The sequence below is a fragment of the Amia ocellicauda genome, unplaced genomic scaffold (genome assembly GCF_036373705.1).
Source record: "Amia ocellicauda isolate fAmiCal2 unplaced genomic scaffold, fAmiCal2.hap1 HAP1_SCAFFOLD_101, whole genome shotgun sequence".
In the NCBI taxonomy this organism is placed as follows: domain Eukaryota; kingdom Metazoa; phylum Chordata; class Actinopteri; order Amiiformes; family Amiidae; genus Amia; species Amia ocellicauda.
Window position 1 is genome coordinate 134,919 of NW_027102666.1, and position 26,031 is coordinate 160,949.

A 26,031-nucleotide genomic window follows, 5' to 3' on the forward strand; every position below is an offset into this window, starting at 1 on the left:
GCTGGTGTAGCCACTTTTAATTAAAATCTGATGATGATGATGATGATGATGTTGTTGTTGTTGTTCTTGTTGTTCTTGTTGTCGTCGTAGTCGCCGTCATTATTATTGTTAAAGTAAAGCAGTAGTTAGATTTGTTGCTACCGTAAGGTGTAGAAGGCACAATAGCTCTGATAGTCTGGTGGTGAAGGAAGACCACCAGACGTTTGAACAAGCCATTCAGCATCACCTTGTTGGGCTAAGTGCAGGCACTGTCAGAGCGCAGGGCGTCCTGCCTTTGAAAGAGTTTCCAAAGTGTCCTGATGTGCCCTTTAGCAATGCAAAATAGGTCAGTGAAAATAGAAACCTTTATCTCACAGGCTGGCCCACGGGAAACGCCTGTGCGCGTTTTATCAGCCTGCTTCGATGGGAGCCATTCGAAACGCCAGGACGGGTCGTTTTCCGTAGTGTAGTGGCTATCACGTTCGCCTCACACGCGAAAGGTCCCCGGTTCGAAACCGGGCGGAAACAACCCGCGGTGCACGCGTGCCAGTGCCATGTTACCCGTCGCCATCTCTCTGCCCCAAGGCCGGCCGTCGTTTTCTCTTCCTCGGAGTGGCAAGAAATCCTGACCTTGAGAACAAACGATCGCAGAAGGGTAGCTTTGCGAGGCGCTGGAACTCACACTTTTAAAATCGATACATGTTGTAGCTGTTACAATACGACCGTAGCAGGATCAGCGACATTGCTGTTACTCTTATGTAGTCGAAGGCGCAGTATAGCTCTGATAGTCTGGTGGTGACGGAAGACCTCCAACCGTTTGAACAAGCCATTCAGCATCACCTTGTTGGGCTGAGTGCAGGCACTGTCAGAGCGCAGGGCGACCTGCCTTTGATAGAGTATCCTAAGTGTCCCGAAATCGGTGCACTCAGAGCGTCCGTCCGTCGACAGGTTGAAATTGTAAACGCTGGTGTAGCCACTTTTAATTAAAATATGATGATGATGATGATGATGTTCTTGTTCTTGTTCTTGTTGTTGTTGTTGTTCTTTTGTTTTTCTTGTTGTCGTCGTGGTCGCCGTCATTATTATTGTTAAAGTAAAGCAGTAGTTAGATTTGTTGCTACCGTAAGGTGTAGAAGGCACAATAGCTTTGTGATTGTCTGATGGTGGCACAAGACGAGCAGCAGCTGTTTGAACAAGCCATTGAGCATCACCTTGTTAGGGTAAGTGTAAGTCTCGTCATAGCTCAGGGCGTTCTTCCTTTGAAAGAGTTTCCAAAGTGTCCTGATGTGCCCTTTAGCAATGCAAAATAGGTCAGTGAAAATAGAAACCTTTATCTCACAGGCTGGCCCACGGGAAACCCCTGTGCGCGTTTTACCAGCCGGCTTCGATGGGAGCCATTTGAAACACCAGGACGGGTCGGTTTCCGTAGTGTAGTGGCTATCACGTTCGCCTCACACGCGAAAGGTCCCTGGTTCGAAACCGGGCGGAAACAACCCGCGGTGCACGCGTGCCAGTGCCGTGTTACCCGTCGCCATCTCTCTGCCCCAAAGCCGGCCGTCGTTTTCTCTTCCTCGGAGTGGCAAGAAATCCTGACCTTGAGAACAAACAATCGCAGAAGGGTAGCTTTGCGAGGCACTGGAACTGACACTTTTAAAATCGATACATGTTGTTGCTGTTACAATACGACCGTAGCAGGATCGGCGACATTGCTGTTACTCTTATGTAGTTGAAGGCGCAGTATAGCTCTGATAGTCTGGTGGTGACGGAAGACCACCAGCCGTTTGAACAAGCCATTCAGCATCACCTTGTAGGGCTAAACGCAGGCACTGTCAGAGCGCAGGTCGTCCTGCCTTTGAAAGAGTTTCCGAAGTGTCCCGAAATCGGTGCACTCAGAGCGTCCGTCCGTCGACAGGTTGAAATTGTAAACGCTGGTGTAGCCACTTTTAATTAAAATCTGATGATGAAGATGTTGTTGTTGTTATTCTTGTTGTCGTCGTAGTCGCCGTCATTATTAATGTTAAAGTAAAGCAGTAGTTAGATTTGTTGCTACCGTAAGGTGTAGAAGGCACAATAGCTCTGATAGTCTGGTGGTGAAGGAAGACCACCAGACGTTTGAACAAGCCATTCAGCATCACCTTGTTGGGTTAAGTGCAGGCACTGTCAGAGCGCAGGGCGTCCTGCCTTTAAAAGAGTTTCCGAAGTGTCCTGATGTGCCCTTTAGCAATGCCAAACAGGTCAGTGAAAATGGCATCCTTTCGCCGCACTTCAGACGCCATCTCACAGCCTAGCCGACCTGAAACACCTGAGCCCGTTTTACCAGCAGGCTTTAACGGTAACCATTTGAAGCAAGAGGCAGCAGTGTCAGTTTCCGTAGTGTAGCGGTTATCACGTTCGCCTAACGCGCGAAAGGTCCCCGGTTCGAAACCGGGCGGAAACAGCCTACTGTGGGCTGGCCCTTTTCGTCATGCTTGCCCTCGTGGTTCCCCGGAGGCGGTGGGTGTCTTTTCTTCATTGGAGTGCCCGCAATCGATGCACTCAGAGCGTCCGTCCGTCGACAGGTTGAAATTGTAAACGCTGGTGTAGCCACTTTTAATTAAAATCTGATGATGATGATGATGATGATGTTGTTGTTGTTGTTCTTGTTGTTGTTGTTCTTGTTGTCATCGTGGTCGCCGTCATTATTATTGTTAAAGTAAAGCAGTAGTTAGATTTGTTGCTACCGTAAGGTGTAGAAGACAACAGTTGGTATGGCGTGTGATATCAAAACATTCAGAATACTTTTAACCTATATAATTTATAAGCTTTGTAAAATAAACCCAAATATCTCTTTTGCGGGGATAAACGCTGTTCTGAGTAGTTTGTGACTTGTTTAATACCAAACAAAGCATCGCTATTAAAAAAAAAAAAAAATCACTGTAAAAGCGCTAGTTATTTTAGATCTTTATAGTTATTTTCTAGGCTCAGGTTGTTTTTTAGTGCTTATAAAGGCCTGAAATATTCTTAGTGGTTGTTGACTATAGGTCTTGATGCTTAAAAATGTTTTTTTGAGAGACCAAAAGGTTCTAATAAAAGTTTAGAGTAGAGAGGAGAGAGATCGTCTCCATCTTGGTTTCTATTTGAAATTTGATGCAGTGTCATTTTATTGGTTGGTTTTGATATGTTAATTGGTAACAGGGCGGCACAAAGGCCAGACCAGAACAATGCCTTACAAGCAGATCCGGCATGTGGCCATCAGTATAAGTATGAAGGTCTGGTCTTCAGCTCGACAGACTCATACTGACCTTTCGATTTAAGACTAAAGATCAACAATGTCCGGAAACAACATCAGCGATTCGATTTAAACGAGTTTTTAGGCAAGTCTTCAGATTATTTTCATTGACTCAGAGCGTGTTGTGTGCATGTATTGTAAATAAGGCTATAACATCTGTTTTAAGTTCTGTAAAATTATTTTTCAGCCAGTCAACAGGAGTTCATTTCCAACGCTGAGGAGATCATCTGGAACAACGACGGTAAGAATTTTGTGTTTGCGCTCATGGGTTCTTATGCATGGGTGTGTGTGGTTTTGAAGCGGCTCATTAGAGTTATGAAAACGTTTTAATATATATTAATGCCGGTCTCTTTAATTACACAGAAACTATCGAAAGGCCTGTGATTAATGTCTCCGAGGATCGACCAAGAGAAGTGGTTATCCCTAGACAGGCTGTCTGCCGACCGGGTAAGAACTAAACCCCTGTTTGTTTGTATAACGATTCTGTAAGATGTTTGAGTCCAGTTTTGTTAATTTAAAAAAATTATCCTGTCTAACAGTATTAAGAAATGTGGTTCGAGACAACGAAAGGCCTTCCACATCGAGGGCTTGTTTCGTTTTACCTTCGAGAACCGTAACCTTTCAAGAATCTGAAAGGCCGTCAGCCCCGGTATCTGATAGCTGTGAGTATATATCTGCAGCCTGTAAGAGGTTAAAGCTTTTTATAAAGCGGTGTGGTTAAAGGTTAAACATGTCTCTTACCTTCACAGCGGTGCAAAAAGCTAAACCAGCCGAAAAACATAAGAAACGATTATTCTGTGGAGGTAAGTAAGATCTTTCAAACTTTAATGTTTTTAAAAGGGCTTTGTTTGCCCGTTGAGGGCTAATATTTAAGCGATGGGTGACCGTTTCCTGTAGGGCGGGGGGTTCTGGGAAAGATCTTTAGAAGTCCGGACAGGTCTAGGCTTGTTTCTGGGGAACGTGTTTAGAAATGACCGATTGCCGTACCGTCTGGTTAGGAAGTAAAGCCGTCCGAAAGGGTTTAGTAAGTTGTTTGGCTTATCTCCCGCTATTATACTTCTGTTTTAAAGTGGTTGTAGGAAAAGGCTTGAAGGTGTTCATTGTATTTAATATTTAAACAGATCGTGAAAACGTTTGTGAAACAGGAAGTCCCGGGATCAGGAAGCGTTTACACTTGGAAGGTTCGTTTAAAAATGAAATGTTGTTGTGTGTGTGTGTGTTTTATTAACAATATTACAGTTTTTAAAGAAACATTTAAGAAACAGTTTATTTACAGCGGCTTCTCTGTTTTACATTTATTATCAAGTCCTAATAAATATATTGTCTGTAAATAATAAGGTGTTGTAGTGAATGTCTAAGGCTATTTTCAAAGGTCTAAAAAAGCTAAAGGTTTTGAATGTCCTGGACATGTTGTTTTAAGTTTGATTTCTGTCGCCGTTTAAAGATGTAAATGTAATGTATATTTTTATTCTTCCCAAGACTCTTGGGATAGTCATTCTGTGAATGAGCTATTGATGACAATTACCCCGTCTAAGTGGGATCAAACATCTTTCCCGGTGAGATCACCGAGAGGATCCCCCACGGTGGTCTTGGAGACCCCCCAACATCTACTCAGGCCACAGCCTTCTGGGGGTAATTCAACACCCCAGATTCAGCCCGCCGCATTGTCGGGCGGAACAAATACAGGCATCCAACAACCTCAGGGGTCGCCGTCAGTCAGGGCTGACACACCACCCAACGACGGCCTGGTTTCAACATCGTCCCCCCAGACCCGTTTCTTGGCTACAGAAACGCGGAACAGTACCCCGCGCTTGGCCAGGGTGTCACCGCAAAGGCCTTCTTGGTCTCCGTCCATGAGTATACACTCGCTCCTTGCCTCCTTCGACCGAGATTTACCGGAGCGACCATCCTTTGAAGCTGAGCCAGGCCACCAGCCCCCGGAGCTTCTTCCTGAAGGTCGGCATGAGTTGCTACATACTTTGTTACAAAATCAAAGACTTGTGTTAGTGGGGCAAAACCTGCTGATAGAGAGCCAAAACACCCTTATTAATACCCTTACTAACGAATTGTACCGTATTTAATGTTTTAATAGACACAAAACGCCTTACTATTGTGGGTTGTTGGAAAAATAAAAAATAAATTAAAAAATGTCCTGACTTGGTAAAAGAACTCACAAACTAAAGGATTATGAACAAGCTAGGGCCCCAAAAAGACCTTCCCGAGAGAACATCCCCGGCCCTGTTGTGAACTCCTCTGATGTCCCAATGAACCTGGAACTATTACAAATGATAAATGATTTAAATAACCCCCAATTACCACCGATAGAATGTGAATTAACAGAATTACCGGTGAACCCCGACCTGTTACAGATGGTCAATGATCTAAATAACCACCTCCCACCGGTAGCGCTTATAGAGGTTCACCCCCTAGTTCACCCCGATTTGTTTGAAATGGTGGAGGCTTTGGAGGAGCTACCCCGACCAAATTCTGCCCCTATTATAAATGATTTGAAACAATTAGAACACAGGATGGCGGCAGAAGCAGCCATCACTATAGAGGAGGGTCTTGACATTAACCGGTTGGATATCTTTGAAGGACTTTTACAGGCTTTAAATGAGCCTCCTCAAAAAGGGGGTTTTGTAGATGTCAGCAGTGGGGGTGTTTGGAATTTGGAGGGTTCTGAGACTGATAAGGCTGTGGAGGACATGCTCTGTGAGAATGTAGGGGGTAAAGGCTTTGTTCAAAATGATGATGTGTCCAAGAGTACCAGTGATCCCGTGATTATAGATAGACCGGCCTATAACAATTTTGAAATGATTCAGCGTTTTAATTTTGCAGAACTTTTAAATTGTGACAATTATGCAGAAATATTTGTCAACATATACGAGGCCTTGCAGAAAATGCTTGAACAGGTTGCTGAAAGGGTCAGACCTCGAGATGTTGTACAGTTAGAACTCAGAGGGGATGATTTGTTTAGCAACCTATCTGTAATGCTGAGTGGAGATAATTTAGACGTCTGGCTAAAATCGAAGCGTTATTGCAAAGTAACACAGCCATCATAGCTGATGAAAGTCTGTCTCTGGTAATGAATGTGGTTCGTAACCCTGAGGGTGGGGTGCTTAGAAGACTGTCGAAATGCTTGAAGAACGACATAATTAGGACCAAGCTCAGGCAATTAGTGGTGAGTTCCAGTGGGGACAATAAGCTCTGTTTTGCTTACAGTTTAATAAAATTACTCACCCCCGACATGCCTGAACCCCAAGCTCTGCAAGAGGCTTTAATGCTTCATCAGAGGGCCGGCTTAAACTCTCAACAGATGGTTGCCTTTTCAGACATCACCAAGTTTGAGGAGTTGTTGTCTTTAAAAATTGTTGTGTGGTACCGTTGTGAGGTAAAGGAAGTATTTGTGAAATTTCAGACACATCCTGAAACCCATACACAGACACTGTTTCTCTTCCTAAGTGATAGTCATTACTTTGGAATAAAGAGTTTGACGGCTTTTTTGGGTTGTTCGTATGTTTGTCATTGTTGTTATAAGGCCTTCAATGATAAGCTTAAGCACCGCTGTGACGGTTACTGTAACGTCTGATTCAATCCCCAATGTTGTAAGGGTTTGGCCCCTACCATCCGATGAAAAGATTGCTTAAGGATTTGTCTCTCTGCGTTCTGTTTTTCCGAGCATAAGGTACAGAGGGCCGCTGCTGAGGGGGTTAAAAAACTGAGTTATTGTGATCAAACTAAATATTGCCCGCAGTGTTGCCTCCAGTACCGTTTTCATGAGGTTAAACCACACAAATGTCTGGAGCCGAGATGCAGGATCTGTAATGCTGATTTAACCCCGGGGTCCGAACACCAGTGCTTTATTCAGCCGGTTAAAAAGGAGCCGCCGCACAACCGGTATGTCTTTTTTGCTTTTGAATGCCGGCAAGAAAACGGGGTCCACGTTGCTAATTATATACACTGTATTGACATGTTGGATCGTGAGTGGTCAGCTAGCGGTGAGAGTTGTGTCAGGGAAATCATTACGCGGTATCGCGGTCCAAAATACCTCAATTACACATTTATTGCCCACAATGCTAAGGGTTATGATTCTTACATTTTGATGAAGTATCTGGTGGAAAATGGGGTGACCCCAAAAATAATAGCTCAGGGTAGCAAGATCATGTGTTTCACCGACGAAGCTTTCAACTAACGTTACATAGACTCGTTAAATTTCCTCCCCATGAAATTGAGCGCTTTGCCTAAGGCTCTGGGTTTTGAGGCTCAGAAGAAAGGTTGGTTCTGCCATTTTTTTAATACTAAGGACACTCAAAATTATCGAGGGTCCTACCCGCCCGCCTCTTATTATGGGGTTGATACTATGATGTCTCATGAGAGGGACGAATTCTTTAAATGGTACAATACCGAGAAGAGATGGCCGCTTATTGTAAAAATGATGTGGTGATCCTTAAAGAAGCCTGTGTGCGTTTCTGCGCCGAGGTTATCAACACATCGGGTCTCGACCCTTTGCAAAGTGTGACCATAGCGTCTCTCTGCATGAAAATGTATCGGTCCAATTTCTTGCAGAAAAACACTATAGCGGTCACCACTTCTGACAACTATCGTGCTAGACAAAAGAACTTTTCGACTGTCTCCATACAGTGGCTGGAATACCTGAGTGCCCGGGATAACATCTTCATCAGACATGCTTTAAATCAAGGGAAAGTCAAAATGGGGCCTTACTACTTAGACGGTTTTAGCGACGTGTCCGGGCGGCGTACCGCTTATGAGTTTGCTGGTTGTATTTACCATGGCTGTCCTCAGTGCTTCGACCCAAACACCTTTAACCCCGTAACACAAAAACTCTGCGGTGATATGTACTATGATTTCCAGGAACGAATTGAAACTTTAAAAAACACCTATGGTTTGAACGTGCTGGTGATTTGGGAACACGAGTGGACGACCCTGAAGCAACAGGATGCGGGGGTACAATGGTTTATGGAAACCTTGGACTTTCCTGAACGTCTAGAGCCCCGGGATGCGTTATTTGGGGGTCGTACCAACGCCCTCTGTTTACATTATGAGGTAAAGGAGGGTGAGAGAGTAGATTACTATGATTTCACCAGTCTGTACCCTTATGTCAACAAGACCAAAATGTACCCGGTGGGGCGTCCAACCATTGTTTATCGTGACTTTCTCAAAATCGGACATTTCTTTGGTTTGATCAAAGTCACCATGTACCCTCCTCGCGAGCTGTTCTTACCCATGTTGCCTTACAGGTGTTCGGGAAAATTGATGTTCCCTCTGTGTAGAACGTGTGTGGAAACTGAAAATCAAACTACCTCTTGTCTGCACAGTGATGAAGAGAGAGCGCTGACGGGTGTCTGGTGTAGCATTGAGCTTGACAAGGCGGTGGAGAAAGGTTACAGAGTCGGTAAGGTGTATGAGGTTTGGCATTTTTCTGAAAAACCTGATACTCTTTTTGCTGATTACATTATGACCCATCTGAAAGGGAAACAGGAGGCATCGGGCTATCCCTCATGGTGTGTTGACTCCGCGGCCAAAGAGCGATACGTTCAGCAATATTTTGAAAAGGAAGGGATCCGTCTAGAGCCGGGGAACATAACTGTAAACCCCGCCAAGAGACAAATGTCCAAACTGATTTTAAACAGTCTGTGGGGTAAGTTTGGGGAAAGAAATTACCGTCTAAACACAACCTTGATTAAAACCCCTGAACTGTTCATAGAATTTATGTTTTCCAAACAACATGCAGTATCACACTTTCAATTCTTAAATGACCACGTGGCACAGGTCCAGTGGAGGGCCCCTAAAGATTTCCCCACCAAACAGGGGAATGTTAATGTTTTCATAGCGGTTTTTACCACGGCTTACGCCCGGCTTGAACTGTACAACTTAATGGATCAGTTGCAGGAACGCACGCTCTATCATGATACTGACTCTGTAATCTTTGTCACCAGGCCAGGGGATTGGGTCCCTCCCCTCGGGGACTACCTTGGGGAGTTAACGAGCGAACTAGATCCTCAGGACCACATAGTGGAGTTTGTTTCAGGGGGTCCTAAGACTTACGCATACAGAACGGCTGCGGGTAAGACCTGTATGAAAGTTAAGGGTTTCACTCTGAACCATTGTAACAACAAGCTCATTAACATCAAGTCTCTGACGACCCTGGTAGAAAGTTTTTTAACCGAGAAAGACGCGCCTCCTCGTGAGATTATTACAGCCGGAAATCAGATCTATCGCAATAAAAAGGGGTACACGTTGGAAAATAGATCACTAAACAAACGATTCAGGGTGGTGTACAATAAAAGAGTGTTGAAGACTGATTATACCACTCTGCCTTATGGATATTAGCGGTGGTTTTGATAACAGACTTCAACACCCTTTCTCCTGTATTATAGCCGGTCCCTCCAATTCGGGGAAGAGCTATCTTATAAAGAACATCATAGAAGATGTGGACGCAACCGTGTCCCAAGCTCTTGACAACATAGTGTGGTGTTACTCTTGCTGGCAACCTCTCTACGATGATTTGGCTTCGGAAAAAAATAATCTGAAATTTGTGCAAGGTCTCCCCGCCTCGTTGTGTGGCGATGACTTGTTCCCGCCCGGTCAAACTAACCTAGTGATCCTTGATGACCAGATGGAGCAGGCCGGTGACAACAGTGAAGTGGAAAAAGCTTTCACAAAGTACACTCATCATAGGAATTAAAGTATTATTTATTTAGTTCAAAATCTATTTTTTCAAGGTAAAAAAAGCCGCACTATTAATTTAAATGCCAATTATATAATTCTTTTTAAAAACCCCAGAGATAAACTACAGGTCACCGTCTTGGCTCGTCAAATGTACCCTAACCAGACCAAGTTCTTTTTGGAGGCATTTGAGGATGCCACCAAAAAACCCTACGGGTACTTGATTGCGGACTTAAAAGCACAAACCCCAGAAGACTTTCGCCTCAGAACAGGTTTGTGCCCGCCCGATTGGCCGGCAGTCTATGTGCTAAAGAAAAGGAAATAAATAAGAATGTCTGTTCGGATTAAAAGAAATCTGCCGCTTTTGCAAATGTTATTTGAGAGGAGCCCGCGCCATAGGAAAGCTGTGCTGGCAGGGGCCCCCTCGGATTTGATCGAGACCCTGTGTGAAATAGCTTTTAACATCTTACGCGGTAATATACCCCTAACCCCTTCTCAACATTCTAAACTCAAAAAACAAAAAGCGGTTATCAAGATCATCGCTAATAAGAAGTATTCTATTAAAAGAAAAAGAAAGAAGATTAATCAAACCGGGGGTTTTATAGGACCGCTGTTGAGCATAGCCGTGCCTTTCCTAACCAGTCTTCTAGCTTCCAGAGTGGGTTAATAATGGAATATGCTCAGAAAATGTTTTTGATCCCTCAGGAGCAGCTTGAGAAACTGAGAAAAAATGTTGTCGGGCCAGAGCCCATTAGACAAACGGCCGAAAACAACCTGGACTCTGAAATGAAAGCTATACAGGCCAGGGCCGATTTAAATCAGTATTCCAAAGCCCAGTTGTATACCAACACGTTACAGCGCTACCTCCGTCTGGTTAGACAGGGTGAAAAAGATCAAAACATTTTAACTTTAACCATGGCCTCTCAAGAAAATGGTTCTGGGGCTGATGCGGGGGGAACGGTTGATAAAGATGTTGCGGTGACCGAACCTGTTGAGAGTTCAGAGGGAGATGTTGTAACGGATGTTTTGAGAAACATGCCGGCCAGAAGCAAAAGACATGCAGAATATATCCTGCACAAAATGGTTCAGAAACCGCGGGTAACGGCTTGGAATGAACAGGGTGAATTTGTTTTTAAAGGACAACTGATCAAAGGTTCACACATGTTTGATTTGTTGAAGAGTGTCACTAGCACTAATAAGGTACCCGATAGTCGCCGACCTGTAGGCTGGAATGCTTTCCTACAGGCGATGGCCTGTCTGAACATGCCCCAATCAACAGTTCCTAACCAGGAAACGCGACAAAAAATCCGTCTGTGTAAAGAGGTGGAGCCTGATCTGACTCCGATATCTCATTACTCTGACCGTGCTGAGCGACCATCCTCAGGATCTATCCATCGTTGGGAAGCTTATTAATCTCATGTTTTTATTTGTCTCCCCTGTAAATAATGACCCGACAAACAATTTTTTATTTTTATTTTTTATTTTTCAAATGTTGTACATTTATTTATACCATAACCCCTGCTTTGTATAAGAATTGTGTTGAATAAAAACAAAACTAATGATTCAAAGGCTGTTTTCATTATTTTTTCACCTTAACACGCATGACATCTTTTAAAATCCTCACAAGAACACCCCATCTGTATACACGGCTGGCTAGGGTCGTAAGTCATTGTGTTATAAGGGGGGGTCCACAGTGTCCTGACAAACTCTGCCACTTTTTTATCATTTTGGCCTAAATCCTCACTGTACAAGGCCATAATATCGGGGTATGACCTTCCTTTAGATCTATGATATAAGAAAAACACACAGTGTTGACCACAAGTGAAGGTCTGAAGACTTTGTACTTGACGACCGCTGTAAATGGTTTCTTGACAGTTGTTGAGCAGAAAGTTATTGATCTTCCGAGGGAAAGGTCTGAAATCCGGGGGGTTTGCATAGGAATCAAAAAATTCACCACGGTGGTCCTCCCTTAGATAAATAGCCAGCCAATGTTCTCCGGGCATATTTTTAGGGTGTGTGTTGATTATGTACATTGCAGGTAAATTCTTGATCTTAAATTTAGGCAGCTGATCGCAGGCGTAGACTCCTTGAAACAGTTTCCGTGAGCCGGCCAGGGCATTCATGATGTGGTTGAGCTCTCTGGTGTTCATTTTAATAATAATCATACATAACGTTTCTCCTCTGATTCACCTCAATAATGTTGTCAAACACTGCATACACGACCATATTTACAGTGCGTGGTAGAGGCTGCTTGAAACGCATCTCCAAACGCATATTGCCCGTCTTCATCAGTGAAAAATGTTGTCCACACTCTTCGTCAGGGGTCAGGTTGAAACCGTACAGGGTGTAACCGCTGCAGTATTCCCGGCGATCGATCAGCAGAGTTTGATCCTTGAGATGGCGACCCGTAGCTAGTACTAGACTGTCATATTCACGAACCGCATTGCCGTTTTCAAAGTCAGGTTGAAAAGGTCTGGATGGAACCTGCACACCATCGACGTACAACGCTATAAATTCCGCGTTATAATGTTTAAAGTTAAAGGGGTTCTTGTTGTAAACCCCGGTAAATGCATCATTATCTTCGAGACCTATAATAACCTGTTTTGGGAGCTGTCCTAGAAACAGATTTTCCTGGTTCATCACCCGTGTCCCTGCGGGGATACTGTGGACTTTCATATAGACTCTTTCGATCGGGTACTTGGCGTTTGCCGTCATTAACGCCTGCGCGTGTCCTAGTTTAACCGCCGGGGAGACGGACACTTTTTTCACAAACAGCGAGGCCGATAATATGGTCAGTTTATATTTTTCAGTATCAGGGGTCATCAGACAAAAAGCACTTTTACTACGGATCATTTTAATTTTAATGTCTACCCCGTTGAGCATGAGTTTTTCTTGGAAAAATATGTCTGCATGGATATGCCCCATTAGCTCAAAGGTCCTCCCTTCTGTTGAAGAGGCCGTTCTTTTTTGCAAACCCTTATTGAGTCCCTCTGGATCCTTGTCGTCCATAGCTTCCGGGATGTCTTTGAAGAAAAGGCCGGGGCTGAACTGTTTGCTTAGGGTCTCCTCACTATAATTAAGTATACACTCCATCATGGCTCTATAGGGGTAAGTATTGCTGCTTTGACTAATGAGCCGATCTCCCAGGGTCACATTCACCTGTGTAAACATGGTGGCCACCGGGTAATTGATGACCCCATCGTTGGTCGTCTTCTCGATTGCATCGCCATCCTCATCAGTCACTTTACAGTTCATTAAAATAAATGTGTTATTCAAATCAATATAATCCTCGCCATTGCCAGCTATAAAAAACTCCAGAGGGGCCGTGTCTGAAATTGCAGAAAGAGGGGGAATCTCTACATATATGCTCTTATCTATACTCGTTTGAGTGTATGGAACTGTAAACAGATCCAGTTCTGATTTGACGCATTCTTCCGATAGACTGTGGACAAAAGACATGTTTAAAAGATGTATCCTGAGGCTCTATTTTTCTTTCTTTGAGACTTTCTTTTTGCAGGTTTTTTCTTGTGCTGCTTCCTTCTCCGAGTGTTTCCACGATATGTTGGAGAATGAGAGATTCTTCGTTTTTTGTTAGCCACGGATCTTTGTCGCCCCCTGGTGGACACATGCTGTTTCTTCTTTTACCCCCCCTCCTCGCCATTACCATGAGACCCGAACCCTCCTGATGCTCATGGCTAGCTGCCCGGTTCATAACATTGGTGAACACGTCACTAACAATATTTTTAGCCGCTGATTTCAAGTGGGGTCTGGCTATAGCAAAGCCTCTCTTAAGCAGGGGTATGGCCATTCTAAAGAGACCACGAAAGAGTCCTCCTAGACTGGCGCCATACATTGTGGGGGCTCCTACAATACCGGGCAAGCCGTTCCATCTTGCATCTTGTAATAATCCACATAGGCGCTAGGATCTACATAACCCCTCGAGGTAGCCATTTTAATAATGTACACACTGTTTCAGGGGTCGAAAATGTAGTTTGACATTAACTTTACCGATGCGGAAGGGTACGTTGATATTCTGATCCAATTTTACTTCGATCGTGATGTTGTCAAAGTGGGTCTTTGAGACTGGTACGTAGTGTGGTTTGTCATAAGTAATTGTGACCATGTCATTGCTTTTACCTTTAATAAGTACATTTCTCAAAAGGGGGACATAACTATCCCCGACCCTCTGGTGGGTTATGATATCCGTATACACATAAAGAGTGTAAAAGCCGCCCCACCACTTCTGAGAACCTGCTCTCTGTGTCAGAATAGAACCCAAATATACGCCCCAGTTGGCCGCTGGTTTGAATGCTAATACCTGGTTTTGACACCTTGTACACTCTGTTTTTAATAGGGTTGTAATATAGCTTGATGTTGGGGGTGCCTTCTGAGAACTGTTTATGCATCTCATCTAATATTTTATCCACATTGTCATAATAACCTCCTTGTATCGTGAATGTCCATTGACTCTTTTTAACATCATCAAAAATGGCGAAGGTGGCATCCTTATCTTGTAAAACAGCCCAAGTGTAAGGATACTGTATTTCCGCCAACCCCACTTCCCACGACACCCTTAGATCTATAGATTTTCCAAATTGTACCGTGTAACTGGATATTTCATTTTTAGGATATATATCGAGAGAGGCATTACTGGGTAGAGTCACGTAGAAGCCTCCTGATTCCATCTTGAGAATCGAAAGTAATGCCCCCAACACACCCGCGGGCATGTTGTTATAAGGATTGAATATCGCAAACCTGTTGTTCCGGGACCCAACTATTGAACTTTTCAGGCCATCCAAGCCATTTCATCAACACATATTTTTTCCGGTTCTGGGTTTTTTCAGCTAATATCTTTTCAACTCTGTATACACTGTCTTTACCCACAATAATTTTTTGTAACTCGGCTTCGTAAAACGTTCCTTCTATATCCTCCCTGTCATAGTCTTTTAACCGGTACACGGGGGGGTCTCTAGCCAACTGTTCGGTAACTGTAAAATATTCGTCAGAAAATGTTTGTTCATAACCTTTGGCAAAAGTACTCCTTAGCTTTGAAACGCGAACCACATCACCGATGTTGAACTAATAAGTAGTTTTTCCCTTCTTAATAAATGGTCCGTATAATTTTTTATAGACCTTAAAAGAATTACTTTGATCAACATCTATAGGCTTCATTTTAATACTGGTGTGATACCCTTGGTTGTAAGCATCGATAAAATCCTGAACTTTATCAAAATACTTGAACGTGTTGACCGCTGTAAAATATCTCCACATTTTGGTCTTTATGGTGCGGTTAAACCTCTCCACTACCGATGCCCTAAGCTCATTACCAGTGGTGAAATGATGTATTTTGTGTCTCTTCAGTAGATTCTGAAATTCTCTGTTGAGAAACTCTTTTCCTTTATCAGTCTGCAGTTTTTTAGGACATCGACCCTGGGACAATATATCCTCAAAGGCCCTTGTCACCGCCCGACCTGTTTTATTATGTAGAATGCGAGCCCAGGCATATTTTGATAACACATCGATACACATCAACATCAATTTGTGACCATTGTTATGTTTTGATAAATTTGACATATCGACTAGATCCATTTGCCATTGTGAATCTATGTCAGTTGCATATACGCGGTTTCTTTTAAAGTTAATCCTGAGAGGTTTATGTAAGGTATAGGCGTCTTGTTCCCGTAACCATTCTGAAACAACCACATCATTAACCTTCACTCCGGCCTCAGCGAGTCCTCTTTGAAAACCCTTCTTACCCGCCAAACCCCCAATCTTGGCTGGGTTGTAGTATAGTTCCTGCATTTGGGGAGCTTGCCGAGTCATTCTGTCAAATAACCACACAGACCCACACTATGCGCAAAGTTTTTATACAAGGTTTTTTATTCAACTTCAGGAGAGCAGATACCCCTTTTTAGACATTTGAGAAAAGTATAACATACACAACAATTTTTTCTACGGTCCAGACAAAAAGAAATCAGATGATTGGTTACTTGATCTATATCAACAAATATACCTGTTTCTTTATCTTGTAGGCACACACCTCAGTTACATATGTAAATAAAACAACAATATGACCTATTTTAAAAGTAAACAGAGGTGTATTAAACATGCTCAGTAAAAGGTCATACAGATGTTGATGAAATGGCCTAATATCATTCTTGGCCCCCTTGAGCCCTTCATCCCAGTGTTCGTACCCCCCGGTCTTTGTTACAGCAGCCATTCACTTTTCCAGGTTTGAAAGTTGATCCTCATCGATGGTTAAATCTGTAGAGAAAAGGCTCGCGTTGGCTACTTTTCTGTCAAGCACATGGTGTAATAGCGCTCTCAGGTTAGCTGCAGAGTGTTGATGACAGAACCAGTTGCAGAAGCAGTCCAGAACATTCCCCATGTTCAAAGTCCCTTAGTTCAGGTCAGAGTCTGAATCAGTGGCGTAGATGTCGAATTCTTCGTCGCTGCCCCCAGCTTTAACTTCTTTACGGAAGAAATAAGCTTTTAGCTTGCCAGCGGTTTTTCTACTCGGCTCATCCAGGTCATTGAGCAGCTGCCCAAGTTTCTCTATTATAAACGGCTCCTTTTTCAGCTCCAGCAAAATCTCATCTATGATTTTCTGGACTTGTCCCACAGTGACATGTATGTGGGAGTAAGAGAGCGCCTTGATTAGTGCCGGTTTCAGCCACGGTTTGTTCAGTCTTCTGTAAAACACATTGAAATAGAACAGGAAATAGTAACGGTCTGGTTCAAACAAACAACTGTGTCTCAACTGACTGGGGTGATTCACTTCACACCCCCGACAGACTTCTTTCAGAGCTCGGTCGATGAGAGCACTCAGAATATACACCAGGGTGCTTTTAACCACTCTGCTTACTTGGTCACATACCCCGGGCATAAATCCTGCGTCTTCATCACGCCCCCGGGACAGTCCGATGCTCATTGGGTCGCCTGGTGGTTTGTGGGGTGTTTCTCCATCCATTGGACTGACCCCCTCCTGAGACGCACAGACGGTAGACAGTTCGGCAAAATCGAGGCCCTCCATGAGCTCCAGAGGCTGGGGATCCCCGAGACTCATTTGGACATCCATCGCACCGCATGTTGTTTCGTCCTGAGGGACCGGGGTCTGAGGTCTTGGAGAGTAACCACAGTCAAAGGGTTCCAGAGTGTATACAAAATCTGGGGAATAGAACCAGGGGTGATCCCGGGTTTGAAGAGGCCTGTAGAGCCTGTCGACGTCCGCAGCTTTCGGGTAAGACATTCTCTTTAATTTTAAACCATGAATGAATTGTTGCACCTTTTATCCTATCTCTTCACTACGTCACGACACACCGCCCTCTTAGAAGAGAGTAGCCCCTGAGCCGTCAGACCCCCCTCCAAAACCCCACACGTCGTCTGTCGTAGTTCTGCAAGCTTTCCCATTCACACCTTTCAAAACCCTGAGTCGGAGACTCCATTTCGCATTCTCTTGGACCCTCTTGCAAGCCTTCTAGAGTCTTATCCACAAGCCCCAGATCTCTCCAGGCCATCACCTTCAACCAGTCCTCATAAGAGTATTCAATTACCGTCTCAAAAGGTTCCAACGTACCCTCCTTCTCTCCCAAAGCAAGAAGCTCCACTCCAACATAGCTGGGATCCCTTTTAAAGCGGTAACCCCGTCGAGCCCCCCAGAACAACACCCAGGAGCGTTCAATCTTCAAATTGGTGAGTACAGGAACCCTTGCCCGGGATTGTTTCTTGCGGGGTTTCATGTTGATGTCGCTGGACATGTTGAAGAAGCGGGATGTTTCAGAAGCTGAGAATTAAAGAGGTATTGCCTAAAAGAAGCGCGGGTTCTTAAATAGAGAGGAGAGTTTCGGGGCGTTGCCTTCAGAGGGGTGGGGGTATTTATGGGTGGCCTTGTTGTTCAGGGTTTTATGGGTGTACACTTTCTGACGGATATGAGGTAGGAATAATTAAGGAAATAACTCTACCTAAAATCACGCCCCCCAATTATGACGTAGGAATATTAATAAGCTTAGGGCATACGTCATAACAAAATAGGCCGCGCCCAAAAAACCCTACTATCTACTCTTATGTAGTTGAAGGCGCAGTATAGCTCTCATAGTCTGGTGGTGACGGAAGACCACCAGCCGTTTGAACAAGCCATTCAGCATCACCTTGTTGGGTTAAGTGCAGGCACTGTCAGAGCGCAGGGCGTCCTGCCTTTGAAAGAGTTTCCGAAGTGTCCTGATGTGCCCTTTAGCAATGCCAAACAGGTCTGTGAAAATGGCATCATTTCGCGGCACTTCAGACGCCATCTCACAGTCTAGCCGACCTGAAACGCCTGAGCCCGTTTTACCAGCAGGCTCCTACGGTAACCGTTTGAAGCAAGAGGTGGCGTTGTCAGTTTCCGTAGTGTAGCGGTTATCACATTCGCCTAACGCGCGAAAGGTCCCCGGTTCGAAACCGGGCGGAAACAGCCTGCTTTGGGCGGGCCCTTTTCGTCCTGCTTGCCCTCGTGGTTCCCCGCAGGCGGTGGGTGGCTTTTCTTCATTGGAGTGCCCGAAATCGGTGCTCTCAGAGCGTCCGTCCGTCGACAGGTTGAAATTGTAAACGCTGGTGTAGCCACTTTTAATTAAAATCTGATGATGATGATGATGATGTTGTTGTTGTTGTTGTTCTTGTTGTCGTCGTAGTCGCCGTCATTATTATTGTTAAAGTAAAGCAGTAGTTAGATTTGTTGCTACCGTAAGGTGTAGAAGGCACAATAGCTCTGATAGTCTGGTGGTGAAGGAAGACCACCAGACGTTTGAACAAGCCATTCAGCATCACCTTGTTGGGCTAAGTGCAGGCACTGTCAGAGCGCAGGGCGTCCTGCCTTTGAAAGAGTTTCCAAAGTGTCCTGATGTGCCCTTTAGCAATGCAATATAGGTCAGTGAAAATAGAAACCTTTATCTCACAGGCTGGCCCACGGGAAACGCCTGTGCGCGTTTTATCAGCCTGCTTCGATGGAAGCCATTCGAAACACCAGGACGGGTTGTTTTCCGTAGTGTAGTGGCTATCACGTTTGCCTCACACGCGAAAGGTCCCCGGTTCGAAACCGGGCGGAAACAACCCCCGGTGCACGCGTGCCAGTGCCATGTTACCCGTCGCCTTCTCTCTGCCCCAAGGCCGGCCGTCGTTTTCTCTTCCTCGGAGTGGCAAGAAATCCTGACCTTAAAAACAAACGATCGCAGAAGGGTAGCTTTGCGAGGCGCTGGAACTCACACTTTTAAAATCGATACATGTTGTAGCTGTTACAATACGACCGTAGCAGGATCAGCGACATTGCTGTTACTCTTATGTAGTCGAAGGCGCAGTATAGCTCTGATAGTCTGGTGGTGACGGAAGACCTCCAGCCGTTTGAACAAGCCATTCAGCATCACCTTGTTGGGCTAAGTGCAGGCACTGTCAGAGCGCAGGGCGACCTGCCTTTGATAGAGTTTCCTAAGTGTCCCGAAATCGGTGCACTCAGAGCGTCCGTCCGTCGACAGGTTGAAATTGTAAACGCTGGTGTAGCCACTTTTAATTAAAATATGATGATGATGATGATGATGTTGTTGTTCTTGTTCTTGTTCTTGTTGTTGTTGTTGTTCTTGTTTTTCTTGTTGTCGTCGTGGTCGCCGTCATTATTATTGTTAAAGTAAAGCAGTTGTTAGATTTGTAGCTACCGTAAGGTGTAGAAGGCACAATAGCTCTGTGATTGTCTGATGGTGGCACAAGACGAGCAGCAGCTGTTTGAACAAGCCATTGAGCATCACCATGTTGGGGTAAGTGTAAGTCTTGTCATAGCTCAGGGCGTTCTTCCTTTGAAAGAGTTTCCAAAGTGTCCTGATGTGCCCTTGAGCAATGCAAAATAGGTCAGTGAAAATAGAAACCTTTATCTCACAGGCTGGCCCACGGGAAACCCCTGTGCGCGTTTTACCAGCCGGCTTCGATGGGAGCCATTTGAAACACCAGGACGGGTCGGTTTCCGTAGTGTAGTGGCTATCACGTGCGCCTCACACGCGAAAGGTCCCTGGTTCGAAACCGGGCGGAAACAACCCGCGGTGCACGCGTGCCAGTGCCGTGTTACCCGTCGCCATCTCTCTGCTCCAAGGCCGGCCGTCGTTTTCTCTTCCTCGGAGTGGCAAGAAATCCTGACCTTGAGAACAAACGATCGCAGAAGGGTAGCTTTGTGAGGCACTGGAACTGACACTTTTAAAATCGATACATGTTGTTGCTGTTACAATACGACCGTAGCAGGATCGGCGACATTGCTGTTACTCTTATCTAGTTGAAGGCGCAGTATAGCTCTGATAGTCTGGTGGTGACGGAAGACCACCAGCCGTTTGAACAAGCCATTCAGCATCACCTTGTTGGGCTAAACGCAGGCACTGTCAGAGCGCAGGTCGTCCTGCCTTTGAAAGAGTTTCCGAAGTGTCCCGAAATCGGTGCACTCAGAGCGTCCGTCCGTCGACAGGTTGAAATTGTAAACGCTGGTGTAGCCACTTTTAATTAAAATCTGATGATGATGATGTTGTTGTTGTTATTCTTGTTGTCGTCGTAGTCGCCGTCATTATTAATGTTAAAGTAAAGCAGTAGTTAGATTTGTTGCTACCGTAAGGTGTAGAAGGCAAAATAGCTCTGATAGTCTGGTGGTGAAGGAAGACCACCAGACGTTTGAACAAGCCATTCAGCATCACCTTGTTGGGCTAAGTGCAGGCACTGTCAGAGCGCAGGGCGTCCTGCCTTTAAAAGAGTTTCCGAAGTGTCCTGATGTGCCCTTTAGCAATGCCAAACAGGTCAGTGAAAATGGCATCCTTTCGCCGCACTTCAGACGACATCTCACAGCCTAGCCGACCTGAAACACCTGAGCCCGTTTTACCAGCAGGCTTTAACGGTAACCATTTGAAGCAAGAGGCAGCGGTGTCAGTTTCCGTAGTGTAGCGGTTATCACGTTCGCCTAACGCGCGAAAGGTCCCCGGTTCGAAACCGGGCGGAAACAGCCTACTGTGGGCTGGCCCTTTTCGTCATGCTTGCCCTCGTGGTTCCCCGGAGGCGGTGGGTGTCTTTTCTTCATTGGAGTGCCCGTAATCGATGCACTCAGAGCGTCCGTCCGTCGACAGGTTGAAATTGTAAACGCTGGTGTAGCCACTTTTAATTAAAATCTGATGATGATGATGATGATGATGTTGTTGTTGTTGTTGTTGTTGTTGTTGTTCTTGTTGTCATCGTGGTCGCCGTCATTATTATTGTTAAAGTAAAGCAGTAGTTAGATTTGTTGCTACCGTAAGGTGTAGAAGACAACAGTAGGTATGGCGTGTGATATCAAAACATTCAGAATACTTTTAACCTATATAATTTATAAGCTTTGTAAAATAAACCCAAATATCTCTTTTGCGGGGATAAACGCTGTTCTGAGTAGTTTGTGACTTGTTTAATACCAAACAAAGCATCGCTATAAAAAATAAATAAAAAAATCACTGTAAAAGCGCTAGTTATTTTTGATCTTTATAGTTATTTTCTAGGCTCAGGTTGTTTTTTAGCGCTTATAAAGGCCTGAAATATTCTTAGTGGTTGTTGACTATAGGTCTTGATGCTTAAAAATGTTTTTTTGAGAGACCAAAAGGTTCTAATAAAAGTTTAGAGTAGAGAGGAGAGAGATCGTCTCCATCTTGGTTTCTATTTGAAATTTGATGCAGTGTCATTTTATTGGTTGGTTTTGATATGTTAATTGGTAACAGGGTGGCACAAAGGCCAGACCAGAACAATGCCTTACAAGCAGATCCGGCATGTGGCCATCAGTATAAGTATGAAGGTCTGGTCTTCAGCTCGACAGACTCACACTGACCTTTCGATTTAAGACTAAAGATCAACAATGTCCGGAAACAACATCAGCGATTCGATTTAAACGAGTTTTTAGGCAAGTCTTCAGATTATTTTCATTGACTCAGAGCGTGTTGTGTGCATGTATTGTAAATAAGGCTATAACATCTGTTTTAAGTTCTGTAAAATTATTTTTCAGCCAGTCAACAGGAGTTAATTCCCAACGCTGAGGAGATCATCTGGAACAACGACGGTAAGATTTTTGTGTTTGCGCTCATGGGTTCTTATGCATGGGTGTGTGTGGTTTTGAAGCGGCTCATTAGAGTTATGAAAACGTTTTAATATATATTAATGCCGGTCTCTTTAATTACACAGAAACTATCGAAAGGCCTGTGATTAATGTCTCCGAGGATCGACCAAGAGAAGTGGTTGTCCCTAGACAGGCTGTCTGCCGACCGGGTAAGAACTAAACCCCTGTTTGTTTGTATAACGTTTCTGTAAGATGTTTGAGTCCAGTTTTGTTAATTTAAAAAAATTATCCTGTCTAACAGTATTAAGAAACGTGGTTCGAGACAACGAAAGGCCTTCCACATCGAGGGCTTGTTTCGTTTTACCTTCGAGAACCGTAACCTTTCAAGAATCTGAAAGGCCGTCAGCCCCGGTATCTGATAGCTGTGAGTATATATCTGCAGCCTGTAAGAGGTTAAAGCTTTTTATAAAGCGGTGTGGTTAAAGGTTAAACATGTCTCTTACCTTCACAGCGGTGCAAAAAGCTAAACCAGCCGAAAAACATAAGAAACGATTATTCTGTGGAGGTAAGTAAGATCTTTCAAACTTTAATGTTTTTAAAAGGGCTTTTTTGCCCGTTGAGGGCTAATATTTAAGCGATGGGTGACCGTTTCCTGTAGGGCGGGGGGTTCTGGGAAAGATCTTTAGAAGTCCGGACAGGTCTAGGCTTGTTTCTGGGGAACGTGTTTAGAAATGACCGATTGCTGTACCGTCTGGTTAGGAAGTAAAGCCGTCCGAAAGGGTTTAGTAAGTTGTTTGGCTTATATCCCGCTATTATACTTCTGTTTTAAAGTGGTTGTAGGAAAAGGCTTGAAGGTGTTCATTGTATTTAATATTTAAACAGATCGTGAAAACGTTTGTGAAACAGGAAGTCCCGGGATCAGGAAGCGTTTACACTTGGAAGGTTCGATTAAAAATGAAATGTTGTTGTGTGTGTGTGTGTTTTATTAACAATATTACAGTTTTTAAAGAAACATTTAAGAAACAGTTTATTTACAGCGGCTTCTCTGTTTTACATTTATTATCAAGTCCTAATAAATATATTGTCTGTAAATAATAAGGCGTTGTAGTGAATGTCTAAGGCTATTTTCAAAGGTCTAAAAAAGCTAAAGGTTTTGAATGTCCTGGACATGTTGTTTTAAGTTTGATTTCTGTCACCGTTTAAAGATGTAAATGTAATGTATATTTTTATTCTTCCCAAGACTCTTGGGATAGTCATTCTGTGAATGAGCTATTGAGGACAATTACCCCGTCTAAGTGGGATCAAACATCTTCCCCGGTGAGATCACCGAGAGGATCCCCCACGGTGGTCTTGGAGACCCCCCAACATCTACTCAGGCCACAGCCTTCTGGGAGTAATTCAACACCCCAGATTCAGCCCGCCGCATTGTCGGGCGGAACAAATACAGGCATCCAACAACCTCAGGGGTCGCCGTCAGTCAGGGCTGACACACCACCCAACGACGGCCTGGTTTCAACATCGTCCCCCCAGACCCGTTTCTTGGCTACAGAAACGCGGAACAGTACCCCGCGCTTGGCCAGGGTGTCACCGCAAAGGCCTTCTTGGTCTCCGTCCATGAGTATACGCTCGCTCCCTGCCTCCTTCGACCGAGATTTACCGGAGCGACCATCCTTTGAAGCTGAGCCAGGCCACCAGCCCCCGGAGCTACATCCTGAAGGTCGGCATGAGTTGCTACATACTTTGTTACAAAATCAAAGACTTGTGTTAGTGGGGCAAAACCTGGTGATAGAGAGCCAAAACATCCTTGTTAATACCCTTACTAACGAATTGTACCGTATTTAATGTTTTAATAGACACAAAACGCCTTACTATTGTGGGTTGTTGGAAAAATAAAAAATAAATTAAAAAATGTCCTGACTTGGTAAAAGAACTCACAAACTAAAGGATTATGAACAAGCTAGGGCCCCAAAAAGACCTTCCCGAGAGAACATCCCCGGCCCTGTTGTGAACTCCTCTGATGTCCCAATGAACCTGGAACTATTACAAATGATAAATGATTTAAATAACCCCCAATTACCACCGATAGAATGTGAATTAACAGACTTACCGGTGAACCCCGACCTGTTACAGATGGTCAATGATCTAAATAACCACCTCCCACCGGTAGCGCTTATAGAGGTTCACCCCCTAGTTCACCCCGATTTGTTTGAAATGGTGGAGGCTTTGGAGGAGCTACCCCGACCAAATTCTGCCCCTATTATAAATGATTTGAGACAATTAGAACACAGGATGGCGGCAGAAGCAGCCATCACTATAGAGGAGGGTCTTGACATTAACCGGTTGGATATCTTTGAAGGACTTTTACAGGCTTTAAATGAGCCTCCTCAAAAAGGGGGTTTTGTAGATGTCAGCAGTGGGGGTGTTCGGAATGTGGAGGGTTCTGAGACTGATAAGGCTGTGGAGGACATGCTCTGTGAGAATGTAGGGGGTGAAGGCTTTGTTCAAAATGATGATGTGTCCAAAAGTACCAGTGATCCCGTGATTATAGATAGACCGGCCTATAACAATTTTGAAATGATTCAGCGTTTTAATTTTGCAGAACTTTTAAATTGTGACAATTATGCAGAAATATTTGTCAACATACACGAGGCCTTGCAGAAAATGCTTGAACAGGTTGCTGAAAGGGTCAGACCTCGAGATGTTGTACAGTTAGAACTCAGAGGGGATGATTTGTTTAGCAACCTATCTGTAATGCTGAGTGGAGATAATTTAGATGTCTGGCTAAAATCGAAGCGTTATTGCAAAGTAACGCAGCCATCTTAGCTGATGAAAGTCTGTCTCTGGTAATGAATGTGGTTCGTAACCCTGAGGGTGGGGCGCTTAGAAGACTGTCGAAATGCTTGAAGAACGACATAATTAGGACCAAGCTCAGGCAATTAGTGGTGAGATCCAGTGGGGACAATAAGCTCTGTTTTGCTTACAGTTTAATAAAACTACTCACCCCCGACATGCCTGAACCCCAAGCTCTGCAAGAGGCTTTAATGCTTCATCAGAGGGCCGGCTTAAACTCTCAACAGATGGTTGCCTTTTCAGACATCACCAAGTTTGAGGAGTTGTTGTCTTTAAAAATTGTTGTGTGGTACCGTTGTGAGGTAAAGGAAGTATTTGTGAAATTTCAGACACATCCTGAAACCCATACACAGACACTGTTTCTCTTCCTAAGTGATAGTCATTACTTTGGAATAAAGAGTTTGACGGCTTTTTTGGGTTGTTCGTATGTTTGTCATTGGTGTTATAAGGCCTTCAATGATAAGCTTAAGCACCGATGTGACGGTTACTGTAATGTCTGTTTCAATCCGCAATGTCGTAAGGGTTTGGCCCCTACCATCCGATGTAAAGATTGCTTAAGGATTTGTCTCTCAGCGTTCTGTTTTTCCGAACATAAGGTACAGAGGGCCGCTGCTGAGAGGGGTTAAAAAATGGAGTTATTGTGATCAAACTAAATGTTGCCCGCAGTGTTGCCTCCAGTACCGTTTTCATGAGGTTAAACCACACAAATGTCTGGAGCCGAGATGCAGGATCTGTAATGCTGATTTAACCCCGGGGTCCGAACACCAGTGCTTTATTCAGCCGGTTAAAAAGGAGCCGCCGCACAACTGGTATGTCTTTTTTGATTTTGAATGCCGGCAAGAAAACGGGGTCCACGTTGCTAATTATATACACTGTATTGACATGTTGGATCGTGAGTGGTCAGCTAGCGGTGAGAGTTGTGTCAGGGATTTCTTTACGCGGTATCGAGGTCCAAAATACCTCAATTACACATTTATTGCCCACAATGCTAAGGGTTATGATTCTTACATTTTGATGAAGTATCTGGTGGAAAATGGGGTGACCCCAAAAATAATAGCTCAGGGTAGCAAGATCATGTGTTTCACCGACGAAGCTTTCAACTAACGTTACATAGACTTGTTAAATTTCCTCCCCATGAAATTGAGCGCTTTGCCTAAGGCTCTGGGTTTTGAGGCTCAGA

General features: G+C 44.3%; 6 non-coding genes across 6 annotated transcripts; all 6 read left to right on the forward strand.

The window, feature by feature from the left end:
- The first annotated feature begins 433 nt into the window (after positions 1-433).
- trnav-cac (transfer RNA valine (anticodon CAC)) lies at positions 434-507 on the forward strand. The gene has a single exon. It is a non-coding gene; the product is annotated as a tRNA-Val (tRNA).
- Positions 508-1,398: 891 nt separating this feature from the next.
- trnav-cac (transfer RNA valine (anticodon CAC)) lies at positions 1,399-1,471 on the forward strand. Its single transcript has one exon. It is a non-coding gene; the product is annotated as a tRNA-Val (tRNA).
- Positions 1,472-2,343: 872 nt separating this feature from the next.
- trnav-aac (transfer RNA valine (anticodon AAC)) lies at positions 2,344-2,416 on the forward strand. Its single transcript has one exon. It is a non-coding gene; the product is annotated as a tRNA-Val (tRNA).
- Positions 2,417-18,310: 15,894 nt separating this feature from the next.
- trnav-aac (transfer RNA valine (anticodon AAC)) lies at positions 18,311-18,383 on the forward strand. The gene has a single exon. It is a non-coding gene; the product is annotated as a tRNA-Val (tRNA).
- Positions 18,384-19,912: 1,529 nt separating this feature from the next.
- trnav-cac (transfer RNA valine (anticodon CAC)) lies at positions 19,913-19,985 on the forward strand. The gene has a single exon. It is a non-coding gene; the product is annotated as a tRNA-Val (tRNA).
- An 872-nt stretch (positions 19,986-20,857) lies between these two features.
- On the forward strand, positions 20,858-20,930 carry trnav-aac (transfer RNA valine (anticodon AAC)). Its single transcript has one exon. It is a non-coding gene; the product is annotated as a tRNA-Val (tRNA).
- The last annotated feature ends 5,101 nt before the right edge of the window (positions 20,931-26,031 follow it).